Below are 9,233 nucleotides of genomic sequence, written 5' to 3'. Positions count from 1 at the left end.
CTAACTAACTAACTAACTAACTAACTTTAAAAAAAGATTTTTTTAAAAAAAGAAAAGCTCTGATTATTTAGATTGAAGTGCAAACCAATTGTGATGCTAAGTGTGTTATTTGTTCTTGCATTTTTAATTAATTACAATAGCAACTCTGGGCTGGGTCCCAATCAGAATCAGGACTGTGGCACATGGAAAGTGAGCTTTTAACTCATTGGTACCAGTGGAAGCTTTCCCTTCATCTCCAGGGCTTATATCAGCTTCGGGGTGTTGGTGTTGGTACTGTGGCTCAAGTGGTCCAAAGTGAAATGCCTCCTCCAGGGGTTTAGTGATGCCACCCGTGGCCCGTGCTCAGCTGCTGCCAGCAGCTTGCAGCCCCCTGGCCACACCCCTGCTTCTGGCATCAGATGCACCTTGTGTCTGATGTCAGACACAAAGGGGGCATGGTCAGGTTTGTAAATGGGGCTACACCCTTGTTTGCAAGTAACTTAGAGCCAGAGCTGCATTTTCAGCAGTGTCAGAGTGCGCCTTTCCCTACTTGCAAAGGCAGGTTGATGCAGCTTCATTTTTTAAAAGCTTCAGCCAGTACTGGGTTCCCAGACTGTCCAAGAACGTGTCTCCCTGCCTTTGCAAGCAGGGAAAGGTGCTCCCTGCCACTGCAGCAAAAGCAGCACCAACTGTAATTTACTTGCAAATGGGATGCACAACCCTGTTTGCAAACCTGACCGCGCCCCTTTTGCATCTGACATCAGATGCAGGGAGTTGGCTGTGGTACCAGGTGTGGCCCCTGGGCATGGCGGCCTGGATTCTTTGAACCCTCACACAATGGTGCTCCACCCCTAGCCTCCTCCCAGCATACTGTGGTCCCAATCCTGATTGTCCCCCTGCCACTGCACTTTGAATTGCTGGGGCGGGGGGGATCAACCACAAATTAGTTAGTGTCACATCTGGTTTTATCTTGAAGATATTAACAAATCTTTACTAAAACTGGCTGCTTGGGTTATCCCGCCCTCCCTTTGCACTGGAGTTTTAGTCGCTCTCCATTCATTCATACAATCATTCATTCATTCATTCCATTTCTATATCACACACATTTCTAGGTTTACAAAACAATTAAAATCAACAGTTTAAACAATAAAATTAGAGCCATTAAAGCAATTAAAACAATTAAGGTGCCATCCCTGACCCTGATTTAAAAGGTTCTTTCAAAAACAAATAATTGGCAGCGGGATCAAACTCCATATCTCTGCAGGGAGTGCTTCCCAAAGCTCAGAGGCAGCAACTGAGAAGGCCTGCCCTTTGGGGTGGGTGGGCAAGGTAAATGTATGCCTGCTGTCTCTTTTGCAATTCAGTCTATGAACTCCTAATCCTTACATCTTCAGGATAAGCTCATAGCCAGTTGAAATCAACAGGTCAAAAACAGATGTAGATACAAACAATTGGCTGGCTTAGTGTACCAAATTGGGAGTGGAATATCAGTTCAATTCATTAAAGCAAAATAAAACATCCTTCATGGATGCAATGTTACCCAGCTCAACCTTCAACAGATCAATAACCTTTTAAAGACTTACTGCATGTCCACACAGGATGAACATTTTGAGAAAAGATGTCATCATTGGTCTAGTCACTTACACCAAAGTACCTAAGTAATAGCCTTGTCGGGATACAACATCTGTTCTTTAGGAAGCAGATGATGCGTTGCTATGTACTGATATATAACCCAGCATCTTCTCAAATTTCTGAAATAGAACTGTGCAGGAGGCAGAAATAAATTAAAACTAGATGAGCATGAATTAGAGATACATGCTAAATCAAAAGCAGTTAGCAGTTAATAATTAATATTCTTATTTATAAATGCCTGGGGTGTGCTGTGCATTGCGATGAACTAATTTAAGTATATACAGAGATCACCTATATGGATGTAGAAGTTTTATGTTATTTAGTCCCCCCTGGATAGCAGCTTGACAGCAGCCTTCATTGATTTGTGTTTCTCCCCAGATCAATACCTTCTCCTCCTTATTCTAGTCCCTAATCATGCAGGTTTGAGGAGAAACAAACCTTTCTTCTCTCCTGGCAACTTGAGCAGCTGGAGCTGAAGCGGTGGTCAACCATTGCTGCAATCTTCAATATGTGTCAGAGGATTGATGGATGAAATATATATATTTCATTCACATCAACCCAAAACATAAAAATCATATATAAAAATTAAAATTACCAAATATAAAACTTAAAAATTTTAAAACATCATGAACTAAAAGCCTGAAAAAACAGGTGTGTTTTTAAAAGTCGTTCAAAAACAACCAGAGATAGGATGTGTCATGGCCCAGTCTCAACCAGCCCTGTGATCTTGAAGTAATAAGTTTATTCGGTCATTGACCAGCAAACATTTACAATAAACCAGTACGTATTTTACAAATAATATAACAAAACTTGGCCATAACAGAAATAATATCAGTGTCCAGCTTTACCGCTGCTACCAAGTAGACTTTTGTATTTTTTCTGGCTGTGTCTACTGAAACAGCCTTCCAACAGGGGTGTGCATGAACCATTTGATGTCAAACCAGTTTGCATCGAACCAGGCCGGTTTGGCAGCTTGATTGTGAACCGAACTGGGGCAAGTTCAGTCCAACATCAAACTGGGCCAGTTCATGATCGAGACACCGAACCAGTCCAGTTCGATGCAAACCAGTTCAACATCTAAGGGCGAGGGGCAGTGAGGGAGTGGTGAGAAAGGTTGTCAAAGGTTCTTACTGGCTCTCCCCACTCGTCACTGCTCACTGCCCTACACCCCCTTCATTACAAGCCCCACCACCCATTAAGGTCATCTGAGGAGGTCAGTGTCCAGTTACCGCCAACTCGTTTGGTGGCTACACAGAGACGGGCCTTCTTGGTTGCTGCCCCGAGATTGTGGAATGCGCTCCCTGCTGGGATACGATCCTCCCCATCTCTGGCAATTTTCAAAAAACACCTGAAAACCCATCTTTTCCCCCAAGCTTTCTCAGCTTCCTAATATTTTGGGGTTTTAATTTCTGGTTATTTTTAAATTGTTTTTAAGTTTTTGTATACGTTTTCAACTGGTTTTATGTTATTGTAAACCTCCCAGAGACAAAAGTTTGGGGAGGTATACAAATTCGATAGATAAATAAATAAATAAATAAATAAATAAATAAATAAATAAAATACCCCAATTGCCTCTGGATCACTATCTGTTGTGCCAGAGCCTTTGGATAGGACGGTATAAAAATGTAATAAATATGACCAGCTTGATTTGGCGGCACATGAAAAATGAGCCCTCATAAAAGTAAATAAATTGGATAAATAGTCAGAAATCTGGGACAACGTACTTGAACTATTCTTAGAATAAAAACCCCTCTGATCCACCCACACCTACTGGTGCAATAGTGAGTATCCCTTCTTCTCTTCCCTCCCTCCCCTTCTCCCTCTTTCTCTTTCCAACTCTGCTTTCTTTTCTCATCTCCCCCCAACCAGTGCTGAATGGGGAAGGGAAGGCTGGACTCAGGGGCAGGGTGGGGGATGGGGACTGGGAAAGGTGTTTGTAAAATACACAATGTCAAAAATAAATAAATAAATAAATAAATAAATAAATAAATAAATAAATAAATGTCCTCTGCACATCCACAGACCCACATCCTCTGTGTGCACTCCCATCCTCTGTGCACACACACCCCTACCTTCCAAACCTCTGTTTCTCTCAAAGTTAGGTAGTGTGGAAAGGCTTCTATGCATGGGATGGGAAAAACAGACAGATGCTATAGATTGTTGAATTCAAAAAGAGAGATTTTACTCTAAAACAGTTCAATTCAAGCAGTAGTTATTTCACAAAATTTTGTACATAGAAACAGCAGACATATGAGCATAAAGGAACAAATAAAAGAGGAGAAACACATCCAATCTAACCTGCACCTAATACTGTGTCTTAATCCAAAATCTTTACCAGGAGTTTATTTATAATCAACCACCTCTAATCAGCTTTTGCAGCAAGCCTGCCTTTTTCCCTTTCTCAGCTTGAGGTCTGGCTCTTTCTTTCCCATAATGGAGGTGAAATTCAAGACCATTTCTACAGTTGCTTTGAGGGTGATTCAGATCTCATGAGAGTTTTCAGCTTAACTCTCCCAGTGATTTCTCAGCTCTTAATTTCAGCAGATCTTCTCAGCTCTTCTCTCCAGGCTCTCTATGACTCCAAATCAAACTAGCTTGAACTCTTCCGCTCTCCCACTTTTCAACTGACTTCATCTTGAGCTGCAACTCTGACTCTGACTAACCTCTGCTGCAGGCCAGCCTCCTTTTATTCAGTCCCCCTCTCCAATTTTTCTGAATAAACCAATCAATACAAACTCAAGTTATTTCAATTTTTTAAACATACTAAGTCAAATAACACACTTGATCTCAGCCAAAAGGCCGAGCATCAAATCAAACTCTCCCATCCCTCCAAAATTTTTAACAGTAAGACTATTTTCCTTCCAAAAGCCAAACTGTAGAACAGCAGCAGTGAGCTTCTGACCCCTGCACAGAATTTTTTAACACCAAACGTAGGGGGTAAGCAAATACACATGCAATACAGAAATCTGTAACACAAAAAGAGGAGGCTCAGGCCTCATTCGTTCACAGGGATATTCTGATTTAATTTGCAAGTGAGTTCCAGAGCTTCGGGGCAACCTTTGAGAAGGCCCGGTTTTGGGTTGCCACCAAGAGAGCCAGTGGCAATCGCTACTGGACCCCCCACAATTATCATAATAGGTGGTGGGGTTCATGAAGAAGAAGGTGCTCTCTTAAATACCCTGGGCCCAAACTGTTCAGGACTTTATAGGGGATAATCAGCACTTTGTATTTTGCCTGGAAACTAATAGGCAGCCAGTGTCATTCTTTTAAAATAGGTGTAATGTGGTCTCTGTGGGTGGTACCCCAAAGATGAACCTGGCTTTCGCATTCTGCTCCAGTTGCAGTGTTCAAACTACATACAAAGGCAGCCCAGTGTAGAACACATTGCAGTAGTCAAGCCTGGATGTTACCAGCATATGCACCACTTTTAAGGTTGTTTGTCTTGCGAAATGAATATAGCTGGCACATCAGCCAAAGCTGATAAAAAAGCACTCCTGGTCACTGCCTCAACCTGAGATATCAGGAAGAGGTTTGGGTCAAGAAGTACTCCCAAGCTACATACCTTACCTTTCAGGGGGATTGTAATCCCATCCAGAACAGGCAGGTCTAAACCACTTCCTCACTAGATTCCCCTTTACAAGTATATTGGCTGCCCAAACTGTCAGACCGAGTCGGTCAAATGGACTGGACCAGCTGTTTGGTTCAACCGAAGTGGTTCGGAGCAATGTGGTTTGGTTTGAATATATTCAAATTTGAACTGAACCATGGTGGGGTTTGGGGTTGTTTTTTTTGCTTCCATGCACACGCCTACTCAGTTGGACCATCCTAATAGGTCCTGCATCCCTGTAGAGGTAGTTTGTGGTTGTCAGTCCTCTCTTAACCAGGTGGTGGTCCATCCATGACAGTGGGGAAATCACAGGTGTCCCCACCCATGAAATACCACCCTGAACAGGGCAGAAGACTAAATCTAATAGATAGATAGATAGATAGTTAGATAGATAGATAATTACACTCTCATGTTCACCACGTCTAGCCTTTGTCTCCACTTTTTCTTTGAACCTGTGTCTAACTGCTCCCGAGTTAAATCACCTGGTCTACTTAGATTGCCACTTAGGTGCACGATCATGTTTTCCCTATCCCCTCCTTTTCTTACTAGTGTGCTCCCCCAATTTGCTGTTTTTCTTATCAGGTAACCCCTTCACCTCTCTCGGTAACCATCCCCACATAGCTTTGCAAAGTTAGAAGCTCAGCTCTAACATCAAGTGGACTTACTAGGAGTCAGAACTCCAGACCTCTATGGTCTCCCCATCCATTTTAATCACTATATTGAATGCATTGCTTTTTCTATGCTGATAGTCTAAGTGAGTGTAGTTTAGCAAATTCTCCAAGTAAATGATTTATTTTGCTAGTTTCCCAGTCAGATTATATATTTTGATTTTTCTTTAATAAATGTTAAGTGCTTTTGCATTGAAAGCTTGTCTCCCTCATTGCACCATTTCCATGCAGAGGTTAGCTTCAGCTTTCTACTAGATTCCTAGTAGATACAAGAGTCTATCCTATGTCTAACAAGCACATGCTTAGTTCAGTCCCTACATTCTCCAATTAGAGAGTCCATTGATAACAAAGCTGAAAAAATCTCTGCCTGTGCATGCTGCTTGCCATTAGAATAGTCAGTACTGTGCTGGAGAAGCTGGACTAGTACAATCTCCAAATAATTACCAAATAAAGAATAGCTACCTAATAACATTGGTTTCTTGCAGGGGGAAAAAACCCTGTAACCAAGAACCAGGAGAATCTAGAATCCTGCTCCGAACTCTCTCTTGGAGCTTTCCTTGTTGATTTTCCATGCTGACATAATATTTTCCTCAGTACAATCTCCAAATAAATAAAGAATAGCGACTTAATAACATTGGTTTCTTGCAGGGGGGAAAGAAAACCCCTGTAACAAAGAACCAGCAGAATCTTGAATCCTGCTCATAACTTTCTCTTGGAGCTTTCCTTGTTGATTTTCCATGCTGATGTAATTTTTTCCTCATATACTCCTGTCAGGAATCAATCCAAAATATTCCCCTAGGGTGGAAAATGGTGTCTGAAATGGCTTCAAATGCAGGTAATGCATTTTCCTTCAGACCCAAAAAACGTAATAATAAATGCGATGAACTATTCAAGTTAATTTCATACGTTCATTTCTGTTTCATATTATCTCATGTGAAATTTCAATTGAAAACTGGCATCCTAGAAGGATTCTGGTTTTCTTTTTTAATTGCAACCTATCAGGAGGTTTCCTCAATAAGAATAATTCATTCTTCATAATGTAGAAACATAAATCTCTGAAAATACATTTTTCTGGTACTAAAGGACCAAGTAAGTGAAGCAAAGTGAGTCCTTTCAGTTCCAATAGTTACATTAGTGTACCTTTAGGATCAATTACTGTTCTGTTGAATATACATTTAAGATAAGCAGGAACATCCTGCTTGTTTAAAGTTGACATAATCTGGGATTAACTGGGCTAGTTCAGATAATATTCTGACTGGCCTACTGAAATGTGTGGGGCGGAAGTGTGGTAATGCATGCTTGTCTCTCCCCCATCTGTTGCATCAGTGTGCACCATAATTTAATCAAATGAAGGGATAGTTTGTACCCACATAATTAAGCAACAGTTTGTTGGTACACTAGGTGGGGAGAGACATGGGTACCTATAATCTTAAAGGGGGGTAGTTGGAATATCATTTAACAAGATGTTCTAGTAAGAAATAATCAACCTACCTTCCTTTCACTATCTCAACATCTGGACTAAATATAGTGCAAATTGAGGCCCACAAGTTAGATCTCCTGTGCCTCAAATGTTCACATGTCCACCATCTTGGATCAGGGTGGATGTCATCATTACAAACTGTACCATTAAGGCGTCCCTGTGTGTCACTCACTATAGCTGTTCCAAATTTGGTTCAGTTTGGTTAGGCAGTCCTCAAGTTAGTGCACTTGCTCCTCAAAAGTGTATACATCCACCATCTTTGATTGGGGTATGTGACATCATCACAGACTGCACCATTGAGGCATCCCTATGTGTCCATTCTGCTGTAGCAAATTTGGTTCAAATCAGTTAGACTGTCCATAAGTTAGTGCACTTGTACCTCAAAAGTTTACCTGTCAGCCATCTCAAACTGGGGTGGATGACATCATCGCAAACTACACCACTGAGGTGTCCCTGTGTGTCACTCACTACAACTGTAACTAATTTGGTTCAAATCAATCAAATGTCCATGCATCTGCCATCTTGAATGGGTGTGGATGACATCATCACAAACTATATCACTGAGGTGTCCCTGTGTGTCACTCACAGCAACAGTACCCAGTTTGGTTCAAATGAGTTAGGCAGTCCAAAAACTAGTCTGCTTGCGCAGCAGATGTTGACGCGGCTGCCATTTTGAATTGGGGTGGATGACATCATCACACACCATGCTGTTAGGGCATCCCTATGTGTCCCTACAGCTGTAGCAAATTTGGTTCAAATCGGTTAAGCAGTTCACGTTAGTTTACATGTCCGCCATCTTGGATCAGCATGGATGACATCATCAGAAACTATGCCATTGAGGGGTCCCTATGTGTCACTCACTGCAACTGTCCCTAATTTGGTTTAAATTGGTTAGACAGTCCACAAATCAGCTTTCTTGCACCTCAGATGTTCACGTGGCTGCCATCTTGAATTGGGGTGGATGACATCATCACACACCAGACCATTTGGGCATCCCTTTGTGTCCCTACAACTGTAGCAAATCTGGTCCAAATCGATTAAGCAGTTCACAAGTTAGCCCACTTGTGCCTCAAAAGTTTACATGTCCGCCATCTTGGATCGGGGTGGAAGACATAATCACAAACTACGCCATTGAGGTGTCCCTATGTGTCCCCACAACTGTACCCTGTTGACTGTATGATTTGTAACTGTATGATTTGGTTCACATTGGTCCAGGCGTTGCGAAGTTGATGGAGAGGGGCACACACGGACACACACACACACACACACACACACACACACACACACACACAGAATGCCGGGTGATCTCATAAGCCTCTTAGAAAGTAGGCTAAAAAGGTCCATGGTTAGTCAAATGAGGTCATTCACTCATTTGTGGGAGTTTATCATTTATCAAAACATGCTGTTGAATTCACTGCAGCCAGGTAGGTAGGTAGTTCATTAATTACCTTGATTATACCCTTGATTATATTAATTATCTCACCTCTATAAGTATTTAATGTATAGCAAAATCCTTGTTCCCATAATAATGTTCTCTGCTAACTCTTTGCTTCCCCAGGCTAGTTCTTCTATTAAGCTTGCAGAATGTAAGCTGCATTTCTTGTTCAATACAATTCCTAAGACCTGTTTAAATTTTTCTAGCCCATTAATCCCCATACTGTACAAGTTTTGATCTTATCATTTCCATATATTTTAGTAGAACACAATTGTTCAAAAGTTCAAACACTGAATGGCCATTGGCGCATTAGACACTATTAGAGTACTCCAATAGACAAATGCTATAATACTGCTGCCTAGGTAGATAACATATTGCATCATCATTTGTCTTTTGTGCTCAGGTAAATGCAGCTGGATGTGTTTGCATCTC

Source organism: Hemicordylus capensis, chromosome 1 (genome assembly GCF_027244095.1).
Source record: "Hemicordylus capensis ecotype Gifberg chromosome 1, rHemCap1.1.pri, whole genome shotgun sequence".
NCBI lineage: Eukaryota > Metazoa > Chordata > Lepidosauria > Squamata > Cordylidae > Hemicordylus > Hemicordylus capensis.
This window is presented reverse-complemented; position numbering follows the sequence as displayed.